General features: G+C 38.7%; 1 protein-coding gene across 1 annotated transcript in view; it reads left to right on the top strand.

Annotated features, from left to right (window-relative positions):
- Positions 1–24141, top strand: part of LOC139697716 (kynurenine/alpha-aminoadipate aminotransferase, mitochondrial-like) — a 49791-nt gene that overhangs the window by 15081 nt on the left and 10569 nt on the right. The gene's annotated exons all lie outside the window — the stretch shown is intronic.

Raw genomic sequence — 24141 nt, 5'->3', positions numbered from 1 at the left:
TCAAAACCTCGGAAAGATGTCTATAAGTTTTATCAGGCCCGGAACGGGGAATGAAAGGACTTCGAATGTTATTTTCACCGATCCCAACTTATATTTCTAGACATTAATGTGTGTGTAATTTGAAGCATTCATCTTTTAAAATTTTTGAAAGGGGAGGAAGGGTTTTCCCTTAAAGCTGCGAAAATATAATGTATCTAGACTAGGTATCGCCGATATAGAGCATCTTGAAACTTCTAAGGAAATGACCAAGAGTGGACTGAATGAGACCAATATTTCACTAATTCTGAAAATTCCGCTCTATGACATTATTTTAGGTCTTTTATACCGTATGTTATACATTTTTCTAACTCTTTGTATTGTAAAATACGCAGTAGAACTTTACTAGGCGATTGTGAATCTCATAGCTTTAATACAGTCTCTAATTTATTTAATTTCAAGGAAGATATCGCCCACGATTTCATGAAATAACATTTTTGCAATTATCCAGTTCTATTCCATCAAATCTTTTAATTGAGCTTTGTAGTATTTACTAAAAACTTAGAAAACAGCTGTTTACATTTCTATCTGTATTTTATCTTTTCAAGTCATACTAAATTCCCTAAGTTATTAGGTCCTTAAAAGTCATAACGTCAATTGCCATTTGTAATTAAAAATTATTAAAAACTGGGAAAAGTAAATGAATCTGCAGAGTTACAGATTTGTTTATTACAGAATGTAATCTGCTACTTTTTTCTGTAAGTAGCTGGAAGAAATAATGAGTGACTTTTATTGGGATAAAAATTTGGCATAGCTGAAATTAATTTATCTAATCAGTTTTACTTTTGTATTAACTGATTAAATCCATCCATTCTTCTGTCCTGGCCCTCGAGAGGATCTCACGAGTTGTCATGATTTACGTGGGTGAAGCCGTAGAGTATGACCATATAGTATGTTTACAAAGACAAAATCTTCATTACATGGATATGTTTCCTTTACATCACCATTTCTATTTACTCTTTAAGAATAAGAATAGGTAATATATCTGTCCATATTAACCATGGATACTGTCAAAGTTTCAGATTTCGGCTTTTACATGTAAAAATTAAGCGGAAAAGCGTTTGCGGGATTAGCGATTTTTTTCCGTTACTACTAAAGATTCAAGCTAACTAATAATGTATAGCTTTAATATGTAAGTTAACCCAGCAATTATTGCCTTACGGCGCACCAGCAGAAAGGAATGAATGATGCATGGCGCAATGAAATAGGTGTACAGACGCAGGTACGGCAAGATAGCCTACTCCCCTGTTAATTGGCATTTGCTAGTCTTTGTCTCATATGACCTTTATTTAGAGGATATTCTCTGATTCTTTGAAAAGCCCCTCCTAACACTAGCATGCTCTCCAAAGAAACTGGTGAAATAGCTTCACCAATTTGAATCGAGAAATTAGTGAAATATGAATTATTATTATCATGGGTAATCTACAGGATAAGGTAGCTTTCAGATGGGCACAACGACCAATTGAATATATTTTCTCTCTAAGCAAAACAGTACCCAAAATCCTACTTTACAAAAAGCCCCTCTTCATCTCTGGATACTTCCTTTCTCCCTTCATTTCATCCAACATCCCTATCCTGTTTCCGCCCCTTCCTCGTTTTCCTAACATTCTCCTATCCTATCTCAGTCTTCAACATCCTATTGCCAATGAAAATGCTCTGCATTCATCTTTCCTACTTCCTTCGGATTTCTCTCAACAATTTTCTCTCCTCTCCCACCGTACTCCCCGTACTCTCCCATTTCCTCATTTGCTTTCCTATCGGCCCATTTTTCCTTCGCCATCCTTTTCCATCCTTCTTCACACCCACATTTCAGAAGCCTCCAATCTACGCCTATTATCCTGCTTCAATAACTTCGTTTCCGCGCCGCACATAACTACGACTACTAGCAGCAGCAGAAGTATTGAGGGGAGGTTATCGACAGCTAAGAGTAGGCTAATGCCAACACCGGGTTTTTCTCCATCCTTCATCCTTTCCTGTCCATCCCTAATGGCGCAAATGACCTCAGCTGTTGGTCGCCTCCACTAAAAACTACGTACATAACTACGCTCCATATCAAAGTTTTAACGACCCTTTTCTTAAAATCCTGACTCAACGTCCCTGTTATCAATTCTTTCCTCCCAGTGAAAGCTTCTTTGCCTAACGCAATTCTTCTCCCTATTTCCCTAATATTTCGACCAATTTGGTCCAAAACACTTCCGAGATACGTAAACTATTTCACCTTCTATAGTTTTTGTATTCCTATTTTGGCATTTAACTTAGCCTTTCTCTTTCTAGAAATATGAATAAAGCTCACTAAATAACACCGTTTCAGGCGTAACATGGTGGAACTCTTTCATGATTAAAGAAGACGCTCTGGGCTTTCCACTTAAAATAGTTTTAATACGACCAAGGTTTCGTTACAGCCTAACATCTTCAAATTTAAATCGTAGATTTACAATGTAACGAAACCTATGTGTTATGAAATTTATTTTATTTGGAAAAGCCAAATGTCTTCATTTATTAATATAAGGTTCACATATTGTGTTGGTGTCTTGTGCTTGATGTTCCTCAGGGTGCCGAAATGCACATCGTATTAAAAGCTTCTCATTCAGTGTAAAAGTGCGGTAGTCATAAAATATGAAAATGAAGCATGAACAATGCTGAATCTTTCAGAACTAAAACCCAGCTGCCACCCGCTCTATTATGCTATATAAGGGTACTAAAAAATCTGAAATACTAATCAGCGATCGCAACCGGTGATCCGCGGAGTAATTTCAAGAAAGCAGCGTTAAACAGAATACTTATATTTTTCACTATTAAACAAGCTTTTTAAAGTGTTGGTAATCAAATAAAAGTAAATGCAATTGCCAAGGTGGCCACTGGAAAGAGAGAAATTTTAGAAGTAATTAAAATCCTTAATCTGTCGGAAAAAGTAGGGAAAGTGCTCGAATCGTAAAAGAAATTCTGAAGTAATTTATACGAATCGAGAAGTGTCTGTGGAAGCGTTCTTCGCTACGATAACAATGCACACTTCGCGAAGACATCTTATTGTCTCGTGCCAGAGTAAACAAAATCAAGTGTAATTATTCGCCCAAACTTCGGCGTCTCTTTGATTGGTCGTTTCCTTTCTGCGATTCTCCTGGCCGTAAACATCCGAGCCCCCTTAGCTCTCCGTCTGTTAATGAAATTGAACTTTTATGACCATCATGAAGTTTGCGAAGTTAAAAAAAAAAAATTAGGTGAGTGGTCCGCGGGGTTTAGAATTACGAGTTATGTGTCCCGTGAAGTCCGAACGGTTGGCGACCGATGGAGCTGAGAATGCGCTTCGCCTAGATAATTGGGAGAGCAGATGGTCCGCCAGTTAGTCGACGAGTCATTTTGCTCATTGTCAACAGCGGTGAAGGACTCGCCTCTTCACTCACCCTGCGGATGCTTTCATTAGTACTTAAAGGTCGCATATGCGAGCAGAGTGGACGTATCGTTAGGACCAAGTTGCCAAGTTGAATACGTGCTCGTAATTTTTGGCAATCATGTAAATGTTGTGCAATGTAATTATTAAATTCCGGATTATGCCTTTTCAAAATACAGATACCTTTACATATGTCGTTTTCCGCAGGGACCATTACTGATATCATCAAAGTTCTCCGTTGCTATCAAGCATCTCAAACAAAATTCTTCAAATAAGGAGAAATCCTCGCATGAGGTACATACGTATTGTTATTGCACGAATTCTTATTTTCGAGACCCAATGGCGGATCCAGGAGGACGGGAATACCATTCCCCCATTGAGGAATTATTTTGAATTTAATTAAATTCAAAATTAATGTTACTTATATGCCCAACACCGGTTTTGAAAACCATTAGAAACCCGGGCATACAATTATGTACTGCAAGATGCTTGTAATCTCAAAATTAGTTCAGAATTTTTCATTGAAAGGAACGGTCCGTCTCCATCTTCAACTTTTTGCAACGACCATGCGTCGAAGTTATTACCCTCCGCGTGCAAAATTCACTGCGGTGGCTAGAAAGTGTCCCATTCCACATCTTTCAGCCAATGCATATCAGTGTCTCAATAAACCACTTCAGTAAGGCTTAAGTTAATTAACGGTTGTAATATTTAACTGAAATTCAAATTTAAATAATTTAATATGAATTTTTAGATTTTGAAGGTATTGATTAGATACGTAAATGAAAACATTTGTCGCGTGGTTGCTAGACGCGGCATCATTGGTGGGAGCGTATCTAGGACGGAGTTAAATCATAGAGAGATGATTTGGTATACATCTTTATTGAGCCCTTCTTAACTTACGCAAGGGAGGTCAGGCACCGGGGAGTAGGGGCGAACAGTCACTTACGGCGGCTCCGAGAGGGTCGGGACAGCCTTTGATCTTGGTTCGAAACCCCGTCAACGGGAATGGCGATGTGTCGTAGGAGTCTGCGTGCGGCGGCGGATACTCGAGGGCGCTCGGGCCGACGGCAGGCTCCGGGGACAGGCAAGGGGATGGCGGAAGGAGAGCTGGATAAGGCGGAGTATGCGAGGGAGTATCCGGGAGGCGTCTCCAGGGTAGGCAAGGGAGTGTAAGGATGGTCGGGAATGCGACCCGCTGTTCAGAGGAAACGCTCGGAGGAGGTCGGAAGACGACCCGCGCAGAGAGCTGGGAAGGAAGGACAGGAGGACGCTCGGAGGAGGTCGGATGACGACCCGCGCTGAGAGCTGGGAAGGAAGGACAGGAGGACGCTCGGAGGAGGTCGGATGACGACCCGCGCTGAGAGCTGGGAAGGAAGGACAGGAGGACGCTCGGAGGAGGTCGGATGACGACCCGCAGCTCTGAGGCGGTCAGGGGGGGAATGCCACTGTTCCGCGATCACCTTGCCTTATTAGGGGTCGTGGAGGGTCGAAGGTCGCTGCTGACGCGCGCAGGCGACAGCGCGGTCATTGCTCCTTCTAAGGGATGACTAGTGACCAAAGGGGAGGATTTGGCGGTGGGCCTCATCTTATCTGCAGGGATGCAGTCATTCTCAAGGATGACTGTGTCCATGCAGATCCCGGTAGTGGGTTTCCGAGAAACCCCACTACACATTTTCTGAGTGTTTAGTCATGAATATTTACTTTTTCGCGACATCTTGACCTACAGTAGGTCGGAGATTTGAAAAATGGTTGTTTTCAGGATAAAACTTGGCGATTCACTATTGTAATGCATGCAATAATGTAATGACACAGCGGTGGGTAGTGTCGATTTTCTCACCGAAGGGTAACGGGTTGAAAATATTCGGGTGATGTCCTCAAACAATTCCAACTTAGGCTGTGAAATTCTCTAGGTTAGAAAAATCAGAGAAGGCACAGGGTAAGACTATGACCAATGATAAAAAGAAGTCTGAATGAGTGAATTTTCTACACCGTAGGGAGTAGGTGGGTTTAAATCTAACTGAAAAACTGATCTCCCAGTGGTGTGAGGTCTTAGATGAAGCAGGAAAAGCGTAAGTACGGAGTTGAAACAGCGGCAGTGGGGAGATATAAAGGAGGAAGTGGAGAACGGGTCTGTACAGGAGTGAAAATGCAATGTGAGGGCATTAATTGCCTCAGCTCGCGATAGAGACAAGAAATTTGAAGATAAAAGAATGTAAGAAAGTTTCCCATTATTTCTCAACGTGCCACCTGGCATCCCATACCATAACAAATGCGAGAGATTTGGAGCAGTCATAGACATCGGGAACGAGTTATCTGAAGCTTGTAGTGAGAGCTACGAGACGTTGGCCCTCTTTCGCCATTTGCCAAGAAACGTAGACGTCCTTCACCACGCCCAAATGTCGGAGAGCGCAGAAAAATGAGACGGCGAGACAGAGTTGGAGGAAAGAGCAGGGGTCCGGGAAAGGCGATTAGCGAAAGTATGCTCAGAAGATGCCCGAGCAATCTCGTTTTAGGTTTTGGATTGGGAGTGTCTCAAAGAACAACTTTCCCTTCGTTCAGTAGTGGATTGTTTGACGCGCAAGGCATTCAAAGTACTTCATTGGGTAGTGAGAAATTTAAAAGGAAGTAGAGTGGCCACAAAAGAGAGCATATAAGATCCTGGGTCACCCTCTCCTGGAATACTCTTCCAGAGTATGTGACCCGCATGAGGTGGGACATATTAAAAAGATAAAAAAAGTGCATCGTAAGGCAGCCACATAGTATGCACTCGGTAGGAACCAAAGAGCAGATAGTGTCACGGAAATGTTGGGTTTTCTGAAATGGGAGAGATTGCAAAATAGAAGAAAGAGGATTTGATTAGGTGTAATGTTTAGAATATTTAAACGTGGCGAAGATTTAGGCGATATAAGGTAGGACTAAGAAATAGAAAAACTAAGTTTTGAGGTAACAAACGAACACAGTTTTAAAATTAATATAAGGGCAAAATAACTACAGGAAAGTTTCCATTTTTAAAGAAAAATATTATTGAATGGAGCCGGCTACCAACATAGGTGTTTGAGCTCTTTCCATTAACTGTTATGAGTTTTAAGTATAAGTGTAACGTAGCCACTGAAAAAGGCTTAGTGATAACGTTTACAATGACTGGGTGCGATAATTATTTGTACTTGAGGTGGACAGTGAGAAGTTGGATTGTTTAAGTGTGTGATGATTGTCGCTGCGTGATTTTGGACGTGAAGTGATGTTGTACGGTTCGTTGTCTGTATGATGTCATGCTGGGCCATGTGTGATGGTATTGGCCTCGTATTTGCTTTGTTTGTCTTAGTATGTAGCATATTAGTTTTGATTTTTTATTGATGTTCAGGTTAATGTTTCAAGTTTGATTATGATGCTAGGGTATTTCTGTGCCTCGTGACACTCTATCTGTATATTTATTTTTAATAATAATAAACATATCAGGGGTCCTCACTCGCAAAGATGAAATAAAACGTATCGCCGTTTCTATACGACGCTGGAGACACACATGATAAATCTTCGATGGCATTAATTTTTTATACCTGAAAACATAAGGGATACTAAATTCACTTATCCGCATTTTGCAAATCAATAAGGAATATGTAATTGTATAATTTCCTCTTTTTTCTGAAGTGTTAATAAAATATCCCTATAAGTGCCTTAAATTACTACCTCTGGCCTCTACCTCTACCCTCTTTCCCTACCTGCCTATTTATAGTCTTCCATCTCCACGATATAATACTTAATATACGTGACGGTCAAATAAATATATTGTGAATAATGATGTAGTTAAAAACAGTAAAATATTGAATTTCAATGAAATGAATATCTTGTAAAGTGAAACAAAATTTTTTGAATGTGTGAAAGGTTTTAGAAAAACGAAATCAGTATATGCATACCAATGATCAAAATACATATTTACCTCTAATCAGCATACTATTCTGCAAATGTGGAAAATAGTTTGTGATATCTGACAGTCGTACAGACAGCCGTGGTATATAATGAACTTAGAATGTAAAATGAATCCTTTTCTCTTCCCCTTGCTTATAAATGTATTATTACCCCCATCTTACCACGGTAGGAGATATCATATCAATATGATCAGGGAGATTAAGTTTAGAAAAAATATATATAAGATGTAATTTTTTCCACGAGCAATAAGGGATCAGAATAACACTGACCCACCGCTGTAGGGTCATATTCTGGTCAAATCTAGTCTGGTTTGTGTTCACACCCTAGCGATGGCTTGCAGGGTATAGTCCGATTGAAAGCTAGTGGCCCCGACCTGCGCAGAAGGATGCATGAATGGGGGAAATTTGGCTGGAGATGGGTAGAGGAAGGGTAGGAGAAAGGCCTTGGGCAGCCGCTTAGGAGGGCCGCCAATGGTAGCAGAAGGATTTGTGAACAGCTTTCAAGGCATCATCTAGAGTACTTATGAGTATTGCTCTCAGCCAACAGATTTTTGCAATTGAACAATTTTCCACGCTACTTCAACACTATTTACTCAGTACTTTTAATACCGTAGGAAATTAATGATTCGAAAACGAGTTTCACATTTGTTTATTTTTAAATATGTTTACATATTTCAATCAAAAAACTTCTTCACTCACTGTCGTTCTCAGTGCTTTCATCCGTTTTTTCTTCATTTATGAACATTTCATTATGAAAACTGTCCATGACAACTTCATTTTCAATAAATGTTGATGAATGAAACACGCTGGTGCACACTTTCAAGGGGAACAGTGATTCCCTCGACCGCTTCATTCTTCATAAAAGTTAAAGCTTTATTAATAGTCTCCCGCGCCTAACTATGCAACGCCTTCCCATTGCCTACTTTGAATCCTTTTTTCAATGGTAAACTTCCCTAAACTACCAATAAAATCTATGAGCAAACTAAATCTGTCATAAATCATTCTAATGAAATAATCTGAAGCTGAATACTAATATCTTAAATAAATGAATCCATATGATATTAATGACTTACGTACAAAAATACCCTATCTAAAAATTGAACTAATCTAATAAAATTAACTAACAATTAAAACTGAGGAATATTAAATTTTGCTAATTAACCGAAATAACCTACGAATATGATGCTAAGAATACAATAAAGATAAACTATCTAGTAACCTAAATAAACCTTTATGAGAAAAAACTAAAAACAAAGCTAGCTTACTAAAGTGTATAACTAAAGATAAAGGTTGGAAAAGCAGCCAGGCTGGCAACGAGCGCATGCGGTTGGAGTGAGGTGTCGAGAGTGAATGAAACTTTCACCCACACCCCCCTTTACGTACCCTTCTAGGAAAGGGTATCCTTTAGGTCCAAAACTCGCTTCTGCGCATGGGCCACCAGCTGTCAACCGAGCTATACTAAAATATCAAATGAACTTTTCTGAGTCTTAGCTTGCCACCTTTGGTTCTTTTAAAATTGACATCAGGATTGATGTTCGGAGACTGCTAGATAATGGGATTTAATCCATAATTCGAGAAGCAAATTCAAATTGCACAGCGACATGCTTCCTCTTGTTAGATGAGAGGGCGATGGGGCAACTTGTTGGGGTAGGTAGGGAAATTACTGAGGGACACCGGTCAGCATCTGGCGGTGCGGGTCGAAAGGGGATGGGTTAAAAAGATAATTTTCCGATTGAAGGATTTTAGTCTGCGCAGTAGTGGATGTAGAAAACCTATATTTGTACATTTTCATATCATTATTATTACTATCGGTAATCTATCGGTTAAGGTAGGCTTTGGATTTACAAAAGCCAAACAATAGTACAATTATAATCCGAACATAGCTACGCTCCACATCAAAGGTTGAACGAGCCTTTTCTCAACATTCTTACTCAACGTCCCTGTCATCAATTCCTTCCGGGTGAAAGCTTCCTTGCCAAAAGCAAATAGTCTCCTTATGTCCCTACTACTTAGATCATTTTGTTCCGGAGCACTTCCGAGGATGGTAAACTTTTACACCCGATCTAGCTTATGAACTCCTATTTTACTATTCAACTTAGTTAATATCTTTCTATCAAAGCGCTCAATTTTTGTTTTTTGTGTTTATTTTCATCCCGTACGAATCGCACTGACTTTCCAACGCACTCAGTAATCCTTGCAACCCCTTGGCTGACTGGCTAACAGGAAGCCTATTTTCATATATGAACAAAATATACAATAAAGCACTCACACGTTGCTATACCATACCACACAATACAAAAATCCTTCATGAAGGGACTCCAGATTAATTTCCTCTTCTTTTAAATCTAAATTGTGACTCAATGCACATTGAACTTAAAGGACCTACTTAAAATTATGAGTCTTCCTGTGATCACCTTTCATTAGACTTAAGTTCTCATGTATAATGGGCTTAGCAGTAGGAACATTGCAACACGGTAATGATTAATTCCAAGAAAATGGTCTCTAGGCCACTTTAAATTCTACCCAATTTCCTATAAATTCCACCAATTTTCCTACCCTCTCCTTTTCCATCCACGCGAAGTCATCGGGACACGATGTCGTGCTCGTCAAGATTTCGCCAAATCCAGAAAACCTCACCCTCATGAATATGCAACGCCTTAGCCAGTGAGACTGAAAAGGAATCCAAAGCTTACCGAAACTTCATAGTGGAGGATAAATTAGAATAATCTACCAGAAAAAGGCCAGGGCTAGCCGTTCTCTTTACTTTATATTTCTCGTTCCGTTTATTTTTGGAAAAGTTGGGCTCGGTCTCCAATTATTACGATTATTTTATAAAGACGCTGAAGTTTTATTTCCCTTTAAATGTCGCGGTTAATCGTATGCTATTCGTGAATCGTTCCTGGCCTCGCTTCGTCCTGATTTTTCCTTTCCTTCAATTCTCTGGACCACATATTACCTATCCGGGTATAATATTTGATTTTCTAATCTAAAGGAGAGACATCCACTATTTTGGTCACAGATTTACATTTGTTTGTAGGTTAGCTACCCTACAGAAGTTATTCATGGTGTTACTGTATGCTCAGGAGATGTGTTGATAACCATCCGGTTTTTTCATCCAATGAAAATATAATCATGAGTCACCTCAGTCTCGCTGCATTTGGTCGAAATTTATACTTATATTAGCATACACTTTGTTTGCTTCCAAATGGGAAGAAATACACTTTTATACAGTTTTATTTTGACTTCCTAAACTCACATTCATATTTGGAGACACCCCGGACAAATAAAAACAAATTTTCCACCGGCATTCGCATGCATTTTAATATCTTCATCCATCTAAACATTTTTCGTGGACATTCTGCCAAAATGTACACAATATTCTCCTTGTACGTCTTCCGTCGTCACTTATACGAGTATCCTTCAAGTTCTAAAATCTCCTAATTTTTTGTGACATACGAATTAGCGCCAAAAAGTTGAAGCTTCTGTGATTTTTCAAAATAACCTACTTGTAGACGTGCGAATTTGTCACAATGTCGTCGCCATCATTTCATGGGCACCGAGAACGCTTCTGTCGGGATCCCTTTTGCTTACTGGAAAATTTCTGGCGGTCCATGGTTGAGGTTTCTCGGGTTCGTTGGCCTACTTAATAAACTGTCATGCACCCACGAACGTATATTTTCCACATCCCTTAGACCCCCGCGTCCCACTCAATCGACGGTGAATTACGTGATTCGTGTTAAAATACGCGGGTGGAGAAACCGTCGCGCCGTTCTTGTGTACTAAACGACGCAATTTAAAGCAATGAAAACGGTTATCACACTCTCGACATCTAAACGAACCGTGTGCAATTTAATGTGCAGCCATCTATGCCTTTCATTCATACAGAGTGCCCGCGTATTATAAGCTCAACCACATCTGTCTGTCTACCCCCAGTCCCGAGAAAAATATTGTTATACGTTAAAACTTGGAAGGCACCCTGCTCACTATGCAACCATTCTTCCTATTCCCCATATTAAACGCAATCTGCTATCGGATTAGACGCATTTACCCTCAGTTTTATCGTACAATATTATATTTTTTCCATATTATTTCACTAAATCTATCCAAATCCCAGTTCAGGCCTGCTAGGCTCGCAGAAAGTAATGCTGCATGCTCGACGAATGGAAGAACGGTTAAATTAACACTTAAGCGTCACAACTTCTGTCATATTGATGCTACCATCTCTCTCTCTCTCTCATATTTATCCGTAATACGTTATCTTTTTAGTGAAAATTAGACTAGTCTCTTACGCACATATCTGCGTAAAATCTTTTGCGAAGGTTGGAAGATCATCAGAACTTTATCACCACTTCTTTCTTAGTAGGCTCTGCTGTCGACAAACAATCAGCTTCGAAAAAATGTGGCCTACGTGTGTTAGACTAATTGAATTCTCACGCGCGTACTAAGTGGCTGTGACTGATCTTCGTGTGAGCTCACGCCTCCTTCCTCTATATTCCCGCTTTTACGTGACATAACTTGCTCCATTCACACAACAGTTACGGCAGGCGTCAAGGGCGTGGGTAATTTGCTTGTCAGCGTCGTAGCTCACGTGGCATTTGAGTCGAGTGGGGGCATACCTGTATATGCCGCAAGATATTCTGTCACTCAGCCAAGCACATTAAGACGTCTTTGAAGCGAAAATGTAGGAATAAGTCGACAAGGAAATTGAAAATGATTGATAACACATGAGCGACGTCTTAGTAAGTTATCGTATTAAAACTCAAGACATTTCCCTCGCTACCCTATGTGTAGCAACGGGTTGGACCTGGTAAACCAAATCTCAAACTTCTGAATCTGGTTTCGCCAGTAGATTTATCTCAAGTAGAAAAATTGTTTTATGTATCGTGTGGGAAAAATTCTTTTCTGGCAAAACTGCTGGCTATTAAATCAAGCGTGTTCAGCGTGATGTGGTAGAGCACTCTTTTATAAATTAAGAACATACTTTGTACTGTTCATTTAGTTCATGTAATATACAGCTGGCGTTTTGACCCGTGCATGTTATCATCAAGTAAACGTTTGCATTTCAGTTAAATGTATTGTATAGATACATATGTTAATGCGTGTGTGTTTTTACATGCAAATACTGAAATATATAAATTTTATTTACGAACATATTTTATTTCCCTAATACAAATTCTCATGTTTTCATCATTCGATAAATATATACCATAGTGTGTTCTTTATTGATACAAATGGTTCGTTTTCCTTTTTTCAACACTCTTTCCCTATACCATTTGTTCAAAATGTATCAGGCATGATAACGACATGGGTTGAAACCGATCGTGTTCCGAAAGAAATGTTTTACCGTGTAAAAATAGTTTTCCTCAAAAAACATTAAGTCAATGCAAATATACACGAATTATTTTTCTACATTTACCGCCTCCTCCGTGAGTTTATAACTGAGAATAATGAAGAAACATATTTGCCTCTACTTGGTGCACACCCTGCCAAAAACAAATCTATTCAAATCATGAAAATTAAGAACGAATTAAATGTAACATCTATGTGACTTTTCACGAGATTTCTTTGGATTCCTCATTTATTTATTTTGGTTACAAAGCTTCAGTTTGCATTTTAGATTGCTCCGGCAAAGTGTCCTCTTATTTGTCTTGACGTCCATGAAATTGATAGTATTGAAAGCGATGGTATTTGAAAGAAACGACGGCGATGAAAGAAACAGACTCAGCGAAATAAAAGCGGCAGAAAACGCCAAAGATTTGAACGCGGTAGGCAAATATTAAGTCGTTCGCGTTAATTTGAACATTACACTCTCTTCGTGGATCTGAAAGTGAACTTGAGATAGTTTCTCTTGTAAAAATGTGGCCTCAAACATTTCTCAGCTCCAATTCGAAAGATCTCGAGTGGACTGATGTTTATGTTTTTCGAAATGTAATTATTTCAATAAATAGCAATAAATTACTCATTTACGAGCATATTTACCTTTCTGTTACTCTCGGTTCGTCGTGTTTTTACCTTCAAACGTAATGAAGAGTGCTTATAATAGCTTCGTTTAACAAGATACAACCCGACACCCCAAAGAACAAACTGTTCTTCAACTCTGAATACATTCCTTCTCCTTTTAATCCGTCCAAAATGCCTATGATTTTCCTCCCCTGCCTCTCCCGTCTAACATTCCTCCCTCCATTATAGTCTTCAGCATTCAATCCCCAATTAAAATTCTCTCCATCCATATTATCTGTCTCCTTTGGATTCCTCCCAATAATCCGCTCTCCTCTCACGTCATTCGTAATTACTTCGATTATAATTATCGATATGATTTTGTTGTATTTAAAATCTCAGACTCGTGAATATTTTATCATCTACGACGCAACAGTTTTTACTGATTTTCATTCATTCAGTATAAATTTGGTATTTTTTTAACATGTAGTTTACTGGACCAATCAAAACGTGAAATTGGTCTTACTAAAAACGAACAAAAAAAACCAACGGAAGCACTCAGTTATTGGTTGGTTTTCTTCAGAAGATCTGGAAATCGCTCAGTCGAGCGAATTTTGTCCCTGCGAAAATGTATCGTGTTGAAGATTATGATTGTGGTTTAATGTTTTAAAAATAACGTTGAACTCCACTGAACTATGTTAAAATTCGATGAACTCGTTTTAAACTTTTTATTTAAAAGTTATCGTCCCGTTGAATCATGTTACTCCCGATATCTTATTCCCTTAAAGTGAAATCTGTATTTTTTTCGTAAAACTTTAATCGGTATTCGGTGGAGCTGTATTTATCGCCAACAGCTACGGATATTGGCAACCTTTAAGTGGTGAATGAAGGGATATTTTAAAATACGAATGAAATAATTTTAGTCTTTTTTTCAAATAAATTTGGATATATTATTAAATTTGAAAATAATTGCACTAGTATAATTTGTACCCTACAGTAGGCAATGTTATGCTCGGGGGACAGTAGGCATTCAAAAATATTGTCGGACATATAAGTTATATTCATTTCGAATTAAAGAATTATCATTTCCTGTTCCTCATTTCTGGTTTGGTGAATGCAATATCGTCATTTTATAACCTCTGTGCATGAATCGAAAAGTGTCGCTTATTCACCTTTCAGAAAAGAGTACCTTCACTCCTCTTGCTGTTGTTTCCTTGTCTCATCCGCCCCAGGAGACACCTCGGTCGAATGGAAATTGTCACGAAGACTTTTCATATGTTTGTGTTTCCCCGTCTGCTCATGTTTCAGTCCGTCCAGGACTCAAGTCACCTGTCCTTCTGGTGGACCAAAAAAAAATTTTTTTTGGTCCACCAGAAATCGAGGTGGTGGTATCCACGAGCATACCACCACCTCGATTGTAGGCAAATTACCTAAAAATTTACTGCAAAAAAAATTTGTCAAAATTTTGGACCTGTTAGATGATCGACGACCTTGCCTCAGCCATTGTTATGTTTACCATTAGAATAACACGTTCGGGAGGTAGGCATTGCCACCAAGCGCGCCCCTGGCCACCTGGATGACCCTAGCGTGCTCGCAGTCACTCAGTGCTGGAGTGGAAGGATTGGAAGAAGTGAATATGGAAACATCTAATTTTGAATAATCACCTCAACAGCTAATTATTTTCATGCTATTAAGTAGACGAGTTTTCGAATCACTTTTAGCCTGAATCTATTGAGTTTTCGAATAATTGGGCACCCAAAAACCGCCCACGCAATTTTATTCCCATTCGCCCAACATTCGAGGTCCTTTTAACATTTGGTCTCATAATGGCTAACCACAGAAAAGTGCACATTTAATAAACCCAATTATATCAATCCATATGCCGAGCAAACGACAGGTGTTTGGTTATAAGTATCAGTAGCAATGAGTCAAGTACATTTTTTCCTGTAATAAGACTCCCAACTGGAATACAACCTACTTATGCTCGTCATTTATTGATATTAAATTTATCTTGGAAACAATGCATTAACTTCACTGCTCGCTCTGTGGTGTCATTTGTTACTCGGAGTGCCTTTCTCACTGTGATTGTTGCCCTATTGCATCCATCGTCACTTTCCACTTAATCTGAAGTTCTGTAGATATGGCCAGCCTTTTAGATGTACGTATAAATCTCTAGCTTTCAAAAGCTGCTAATTACTTATTACTCAAGTGCATTATTTTGCTAGTTTTCCTTTAACTTCATTTTTTATTTGCGAATCGACATCTTCTGATAAACATCAAAGGTGATCCACTTCCTTGCCACTTGCTCATAATCTTGCATCTAAGCTACTTTATCACTATCCCAAGGCCATCGCGTGGGCTTGAGGAGGCATAAAGAGTACAAGCCTAATAATGAAGATGAACTTTCTGTGCGAAATTATAAGAATTCTCTTATCCTTGCTTAAGTTGGCGCGACATTTGAATTCATTTATTTTCTTAGTTACTCTGGAAAGGTCAATAGTTTGAAACAGTACAACACTGCTCTATCCATCTTGTACCGGAGGTATCCAAAATCTTAGTCCTTTGGAAGTTGTGTCGCATGAAAAAATACCCAACCCTGGGAACAACTCGCCATCGTCGTGAGGCTGGCACATTTGCATAACAGTGTAAATAATTGAAAAATATTATTATTAGGAGTAACCTCTCAGTTAAGGTAGGTTTTTGATGGATCCAATACCTATTTTGCACTACATATTTAAGTCCCACCTTGCACAAGCCAAATAAATACTTGAAAAAAAACTGAATGCCACGATAGTAACTTTAACGGGTTCATCCGCTAATGTGCATTACAATGCGAGCAATTTCAAAGTGTAAAAATCATTCGCCTTGACCGGTATCTTAATTTGCCAAAGCTAAAGATCTCGACCCGATATTTAGGTATCCGGGTTCAAATCCCGGTCAAGTCGAATTATGTTTATGCTATGAAATTATTGCATTGTTATGCATAATAGTGGATGACTCTGTTAGTGTTACTTTAGCGATATATACGGAAGGAGGATATATTTTTTTCATTTCATAGTACCCTGCAAGTCTCTGCTAGGGTTTGTGTCAGGGGGTGATTACACACCAGACCACTTTTGACCCAAATAATGTACCTCCCTAGGGCGTTCGGGCAACGCTAATCTGATATCTTATCGTTCGTGGGTGAATTGGCATCTTAAATCTGTCCGCCCAAGGTATTCTAATTCTTTGCTAAAGGGAATGTTAAAAAGATCCTGCACTATATCTCTAATTTCATTTTCATGGTCTCTCATACCGTAGCAAGATGGAGCCAATAATATATTTTCCACATCATCAATAAAGAGACATCCTTCCTATATATGCGAGAGCTTTAATCTTTAATTTTACCTTCGCTCAGCGAATGACTCCCAACTTAGCTCCTCTAATAATTTTAGCACGCTACTAAGTTTTAAACTTTTCATCATTTCCCAAATACTCTTCTGATAAATCCCAATTTTTTGTTAGCTTGACCACACATTCCTCGTACACATTTCACCCAGAAGAGGTCGTGAGTAATAATGGTAACGCCTAAGTATTTAATTGAGTCTACACTTTTTATTTCGGTATTCCTGGTGCAGTAGCCCTTCGGGAAATAATTTCCCTTATTCCGAAAATTCATCGCTACGCACTCTTTCGAGTTTAATTCTAATTACCAAGTCTCGCACCAACGTTTTATTGCATTCAGGTCATCTGGTAAAGCTCATTTATCTTCAGGTTTGTAGAAATCTCTGTAAACCATTGCATCGTTGGCAAAAAAACGTGTCATTTCTGTTGACCGTGGAGCTAATGTCTTTTAACGTAAATAAGAAATGGAAGAGGCCCGGTAACACTTCCCTGTATATCGAACATCCTATGGCTCTAATCTACCCGAGCGTTGATTATTATGCTTTCTTTGTTATTTTACCGAAATTACCACTTTATATAAAATAATTTAATATTGTGAACTCGTAAATAAACGCTCATTATGATGATTATCAGCAAATTGATGCTTTCGTACGATTCTCCCGTTCTCCCGCGTAACAAGCTCGGGTTCTCCCGCCGACCAAAGGCGCGCCTGGTGGGAATACATACCCAGGGCAGTGTTATCAGCGTTACAGCTGATCAGACCAAGCATTGCACTGGGGTCCATCCCAACACAACCATACTCTGGAATGCAATCAGAGTCGAATGCCAGTGACCACCTGCAACGCAACGACAAAACTGTGTAGTATGGTATTTATTATTGACAGCTAGTCATAAAATTTGATATTCATATGCTTAGCATGGGACCCCTATTTTCGTGGACATCTGCCCAACGTCTCCAACCGTTAAGGCAGCCCTGTGCCAACCTCACGAGCGTTTTATCCATAAGGAAATATTTTAATGAAATGGTCGCACGTGTCCAGAGTCTTTTGACACTTTTGTTTTTAGGTCATTTGGCAACTCCCTAAGGGAGATGACTTGTTCGCTTCTCGGGAAGTGTTTTTTTTTTGGGCCAATCTATAAACTACCTCCTTCCGGGTCGACCTATGCCGGCCGCACGCTGCCTATCCAGCACGTACTGACCCATCCCTCTCGCCAGGGCGCAGTGTTTAGGAAAGTGGCTGTGGAAGGCCTGTCAGTCTTTGGAGAGCGAACGGTCGGTAGCGGGACGTGGCCGTTTCAATCCCGAAACATTCTTTTTAAGTGCTTCATAATCCCCTCGTCCGACGTATTCGGGCCGCTCTCGCCGTGCCTCGCTTGACATCCAGCGCCAGCGATCGTTGGGGAAGGAGCGATTGTAAATGAGTTGTGGACTTATATATTGGGCTTTCGGTTGAAAGCTGTCAATTTTAAAAATAAATTCCATGATGTTTATGATTTTTTTCGAAGCTGTCGAGGAGTGTCCAATGCCCACATTTAATAGATTGACTGCACACGATTATGTCCGTCGTAACCCATGACTTCGTTTGATTGAAAAGGAAAAACACTTCTAAATTACGAACACAAGAGAGGTGGGGAAGGCGGAATCGAGCATATCACAAGTGCAAAATTATTTCCATATATTAATTTAATCAATATATATATATATATATATATATATATATATATATATATATATATATATATATTAGGTAATCTACCGGTTAAGGTAGTTTTTTGGATAGACATAATTACTAATTACATAATTTGTGACCCCTAGCAAAACACAACATCCTACTTTACATCAGGTCCCTCTTCAGCTCAGAGTACTTTCTTCCTCCCTTCATCCCGTCCAGCATCCCTATCCTGTTCCTTCCCTTTCCTCGTTTGCCCAACATTTAACCCTCAATTACAGTCTTCAACATCCCACTGCCGGTCAATACCCACTTCATCCACTTTTCCTGCCTCCCTAGGATTTCTCCCAGCAAACCCCTCTCTTCGCCCACCATACCAAGTACTTCCTCGTTTGTTTTCTTCTCTGTCCATTTCACCTTCTCCATTCTTCTCCACACCCACATTTCGAAAGCCCCCAGTCTACGTCTATCCTCCTGCTTCAATGACCACGTTTCCGCACCGTACATAGCTACGCTCCATATAAAAGTTTTTACGAGTCTTTTCTTAACATCCTTACTCAACGTCCCCGTCATCAACTCCCTCCTCCTTGTGAAAGCCTCTTTGCCTAGCGCAATTCTTCTCCTTACGTCCCTACTACTTTGACCGTGTTGGTCCAAAACACTACCGAGATGCGTCAACTATTCTACCTGTTCTAGTTTTTGCCCTCCTATTCTAATGTTAAGCGTAGCCTTTTTCTTTCTAGAAAATCGCATAACCTTTGTTTTATTAATATTGATTCTCTTCCCATACCTGTCGCACTGAATTTCCAATTCACTAAGCAATGCTTGCAGCCCCTTGGCTGACTGACAAACTAAAGCTTGGTCATCAGCAAACCTAACTGATTTTACGAATTCCCCGCCCACCTTCATTCCTACCTCCAGTTCTTCCCATGCCTCTTTAATCATTTCCTCTGCATACAGGTTGAACAGCAACGGTGATAATGGGCAACCCTGCCTTACACCTCTTCCTAACACTGCCCAACCGGACTCCCCGTTCCCCACTCGCACCTGAGCAGTCTGAGACGTACAGGTTGCGAATTAGCCTCCTTTCCCTGTAATCTATTCCTATTTTCTGCAATATACTCATTAGTTTTTCCCAATTCACTCTATCGAACGCTTTTTCGAAATATACGAAACAGGCAAATACCTCCTGGTTGTGCTCTATATTCCTCTCGATTAATAATCTCATTACTGCAATGGCATCACGCGTACTTCTCCCCTTCCTAAACCCAAACTGATCATCCCCTAAGTAATCATTTGCCCTACTCTCTATCCTTTTGTTTATGATCCTGAGAACAACTTAAGCTGCGTGGGATATCAAACTTATCGTCCTGTTGTCCTCACATGATGTAGCCGTTACCTTTTTCGGAATAGGAACTAAAACTGATCTCACAAAGTCTTCCGGCCAGATTCCTTCCTCATAAATACTACGGATCAGCCAAAAACCTCTTCCTCCCACGTTTTCCTAAGCATTTTAAAAGTTCCGCGGGAATGTTATCCACCCCCACGGCCTTATTTAGTTTCATCTCCCTTATATATATATACATATATATATATATAGTATATATATATATATATATATATAAATTTATATATATATGTATATATATATATATATATAACATATGGACGGCACCCATAGAACAAAATAAAATAGATAACACGTTAAAGGACACTCACATTGTAGATTGTTTGAGCTTTTGGCCTTCTCTGTGGCCTTCTTTAGGTGAGACTCCTACAACTCTTAATAAATATAGAAGAAAATTAAAGTCCGGGTATTTTGATAGCCAAGGCATTAGTGTAATGTTCGTATTATCATCGAAAAATTGTCTTAAATATTTTTCTTATGAATCGTAAAGCCTAGGACAAAATTAAGTGGAATATATATGTAAATATTAATAGGTTATTGACAGCATCAGAGGACACAGCAGGACAGGACACTCGCATTCCCAGTTTCCTTATTTCCAATGAGCAAGGTGGTCGGGCCACCGAAATATTTATAAACCGAAACCGTGTTTCTATATTTTGTGTTTCTAAGTTTCATATGTCATCGCCACACTTGTGGCTTACCTTTTGTATAAATATGAATATCATATGGCAAGTTATTCTCATTTTGACGATGAAAACATTCGGAACAGTTTTGGTAAACCTGCTGTACATGTACTTCTTGTTCGGTTCAGATTTGTGTGGGAACAAATGTCTTCTTTCATTAAAAGAACGCGAACCTCAATTGGAACTTTTCATTTGTGAATTAATAGAGCTGTGATCATATGACAGGTATATCGAGATGGACTAAGTCGAGTGACATTTTTGTTTGACAGTTCTGAATTATTTATGTAACTGTTTTTACGTCTAAAAGTAATCTTATCTTCTTTTCTCTTCTCCGCTGATCCGAAGTTCTCCCTACTATCACGGCCTTCATCATCACAGTACATTTTAATATTTCCTCATATAACCGCTTCTTCCACCTTGTCCTACCCTCAACAACTTCATCTCTTTTCCCATTCTTACGAAAACTTCGTTGTTTTTCTTTTTCTCCGTCCAACTCATTTCCTTCATTCCCACACCTCAGAAGCCTCTAATCTTTGCTCATGTTCTTGCCTTTGAGAACAGGTTTCCTAACCAAATGGCGCTACGCTCCATATTGATGCCTTTACTAATCTTTTCTTAACGTCTTCATCTAGCGTAAAAGTTATAAATTCTTCTCTTTTTGCGATTGCTTCTTTCGTCAACGCAATTCTTCTCCAAATGTCCTTATTATTGCGTCTGTCCCAATATGTAAACCGCTCTATCCGCTTAAAATTATTCCCTCAATCTTTCAAGGGTTCATTAATCTACATATTTTGAGTCTCATTCATTTCGTTTTTTTCGTGATTTATCTTCGCTCAATCCTTAACATTTTGATCCTTTAATCTTGGCATTAAATGTTAACTGAAATTCCTCGGCTGTGTGCGTTTTATCTTTTGCTACGCCGATTCATTGCGATGCTAATTTATAAACTATGCGATAAATCGGTTCAATGCGGTAAAATATGGAATTGTTCATTTTCTTCAGAATATCGGGAAAAAGTGGGAGAAAAGGCTGACTTTTTTAAATTCGGAAATTTAATGTGCGAATTAGAAATGCTTAATTGAAGTCGGGAATTCCCGATCAGACCAATACTCGTTTTAGTTGTGAGATCTCTGTTCAAGTTAGGCGGAGACAATCGCGCGTGTAGGCCTTGCCATAAACCGAAACCGTGTGTAGTTTCAGAATGACTTCGACAATACCGTGGAAAGTGAAGCATTTGGGAATGATGTACACAAAAAATACCGAATTAGATTCCAAACACCTGTGTGAAGTCTCGTAAAATGGGACGGCAAGTTCTTCGGAAAAAAATCCGGAATGGGAATCCATAAAATGAATGGCTAACTTGTTTTTATCATAGTCATTAAAAAGAATTGGCGATAATGAATAGTCCTGTCTTGCTCCCTTGCTTATCGCTGTAAAACCCAATTTCCCCTCCCACTTGACCCTCCACATCGCTGCTTTCTAGAAATCCACCCAGCAACTGAGGCATGTTGATTATATTTTCTATTACTTTCCATTAATGTTCTCATTAAAACTGTTTCTTCACTTGCTCCTCTTCCCTTCATAAACACAATCTGATTCTAGCCTAAGCCGTCGTTTGCTACCATTGTGTACTTTCATCATGCCATATCCACCTGATGATTGTCAGTAATACTTTGGCCACGAGTTAACTTAAATGTACTAGTATCACGTCCTGTCGTATTAATTTTTATCAGGATGGAATTAAAGTTGCCATAGTTAAGTTTTCTGGCTTAAAACCGTCATAATGTTAAGGAATAATGGGAAACTAATTTAATAACAAATATAAAATACCTGATTTAAATAAAAAGGAATTGCCATTAAGGGACATTATTAAGTATGCAACAAAAATTTTCTTACGAATCAAGGTAGAAGAAAATTGGAGGTTACTCTGTCTCTAATATTTAATGAAATACCTAAAGATTTAAGAATATTATAGTCAGTAAATTCTGTGAAAGGGAGAATAAAAGACTGGCTATTACACAGAATGGATTAGGGCTTGGAACAAAACGTGAAAATATATGTAGCTTTTTAATTGCAACACTTGCAGCCGTCATTTTTGTTTATGTGGCACCTGCTGTCAAGCCAGAACTGACTGGCTTAGCAGGACCAGAGAGAGTATTCCATCGATTAATTTTTAATTTATACAGATTATGAAGATCATATCACTATGGTATATGATGAAGATTGTCTGTATTTGTATGTTGTAATGTTTGTCTTAATTCTTTGTAAATCATAGATGATGAAGATTATACTAACATTGTAAATTATACATAAATAGTAAAAAAATTAAACATGTTTGGCCATGACCAAATTTTAAAGGGGAAAAAATATTCGGAAGATATCCTCAACGCTTGGTTTAACTTTAGGTATTGAGTGCATTCCAGACAGCGAGGAATTCCTGTAGTTGTAATTTCTCATTCATACAACCGGAATGAAATTTGACAGTAATTAGCTGGCCACAAAATGAATTGTCGCCAGCATCAAAGGTACAACCATTGCAGCATTGCCTATATTTTAGGATAACCCATTGAGACCGCAATAATATACGAAATTTGAAAAGTGAATCAGAATGAAATATAGCTAGCAGAGGACTAGTTACCACTGAAAATTTCTTAGCGGTGGTAACCTAAATGAACCAAATGCATGTTTTTCTTGGATCATTAGTTATTGACGAACGCTATTAAATTTAAAATATAAGTGTTAGCAAATCCATATTCGTGAATACGTGATATGTGGTAGAAATGTATACTACAGCCAACACTTTCTACGATTTATATTGTGTGCTGCCTAATACGCATTCTTATGTACTTAACAACATAATGGGAACATATTACCTTATAATGCATTAACATTTTTCAAAATTAGTGATACTTGATTATGCCCTTAATCCCAATGCTTGATTGCCGCAAAAAAAGCCAACACCCATCTAACATAAATAAGGATGCGTTGCTTCTGACTGTTTATTCCTGATTCCCCTGATGCTAAGAGAAATGGAGGACGACAAATTGAAATTCCTGATGGAATCTTTAAAAATTATTAGTAAATAATTTTAGAGGCTACCTGAAACAAAGTAAATACTGGATGATGTTACATTAGGGCGTACTGGATAAATGAAACTATTTAAATTGCTGTTGTGATACCATTATAATTCTTTGCTTTTGGTAGATAATAAGTTGAGATATTAAGTGTATGAATACTAACAGTTAGTTTATATTGGATTGGTGAATGTATTGTAATTCATGAGCATTGTTTAATTAAGAGTGTTAGTAAATTTTTTATTTGCATAATTTACAGTGAAAAAACTTAACCGTATGTGATATTGTTAGCTTAATTTGTAATGCATGTGTGGATAGGTACCATTGATTTTACTATGATATTTTATCAGTGACAGCCATTGCAAGTTGGTGCCTTCAGTATGCCAATGGCAACAAAGGAGATAATATGCAAATACCATTTCTCTACATTGAAATCGTGTTTTCCTCTGAACATATCATCAGCCAAGTTCTATGTAATGTTACAGGTTTGTGGGAAGTCTGTTTTTCCCTATTACATTGTTAGAATATGGTTTTGAATGTAGAAAGAGTGGAAACAATCACATTTAAGGGAAGGAAGGTGAACCCAGAGCTTCAGTCAATGCACTTTTAGTAGGTAGTAAAAATCGATTGAACTCCCA

This window comes from Hetaerina americana, unplaced genomic scaffold (assembly GCF_022747635.1).
Source record: "Hetaerina americana unplaced genomic scaffold, ioHetAmer1.1.p SCAF_8, whole genome shotgun sequence".
Taxonomy (NCBI): Eukaryota; Metazoa; Arthropoda; class Insecta; order Odonata; family Calopterygidae; genus Hetaerina; species Hetaerina americana.
This window is presented reverse-complemented; position numbering and strand designations above follow the sequence as displayed.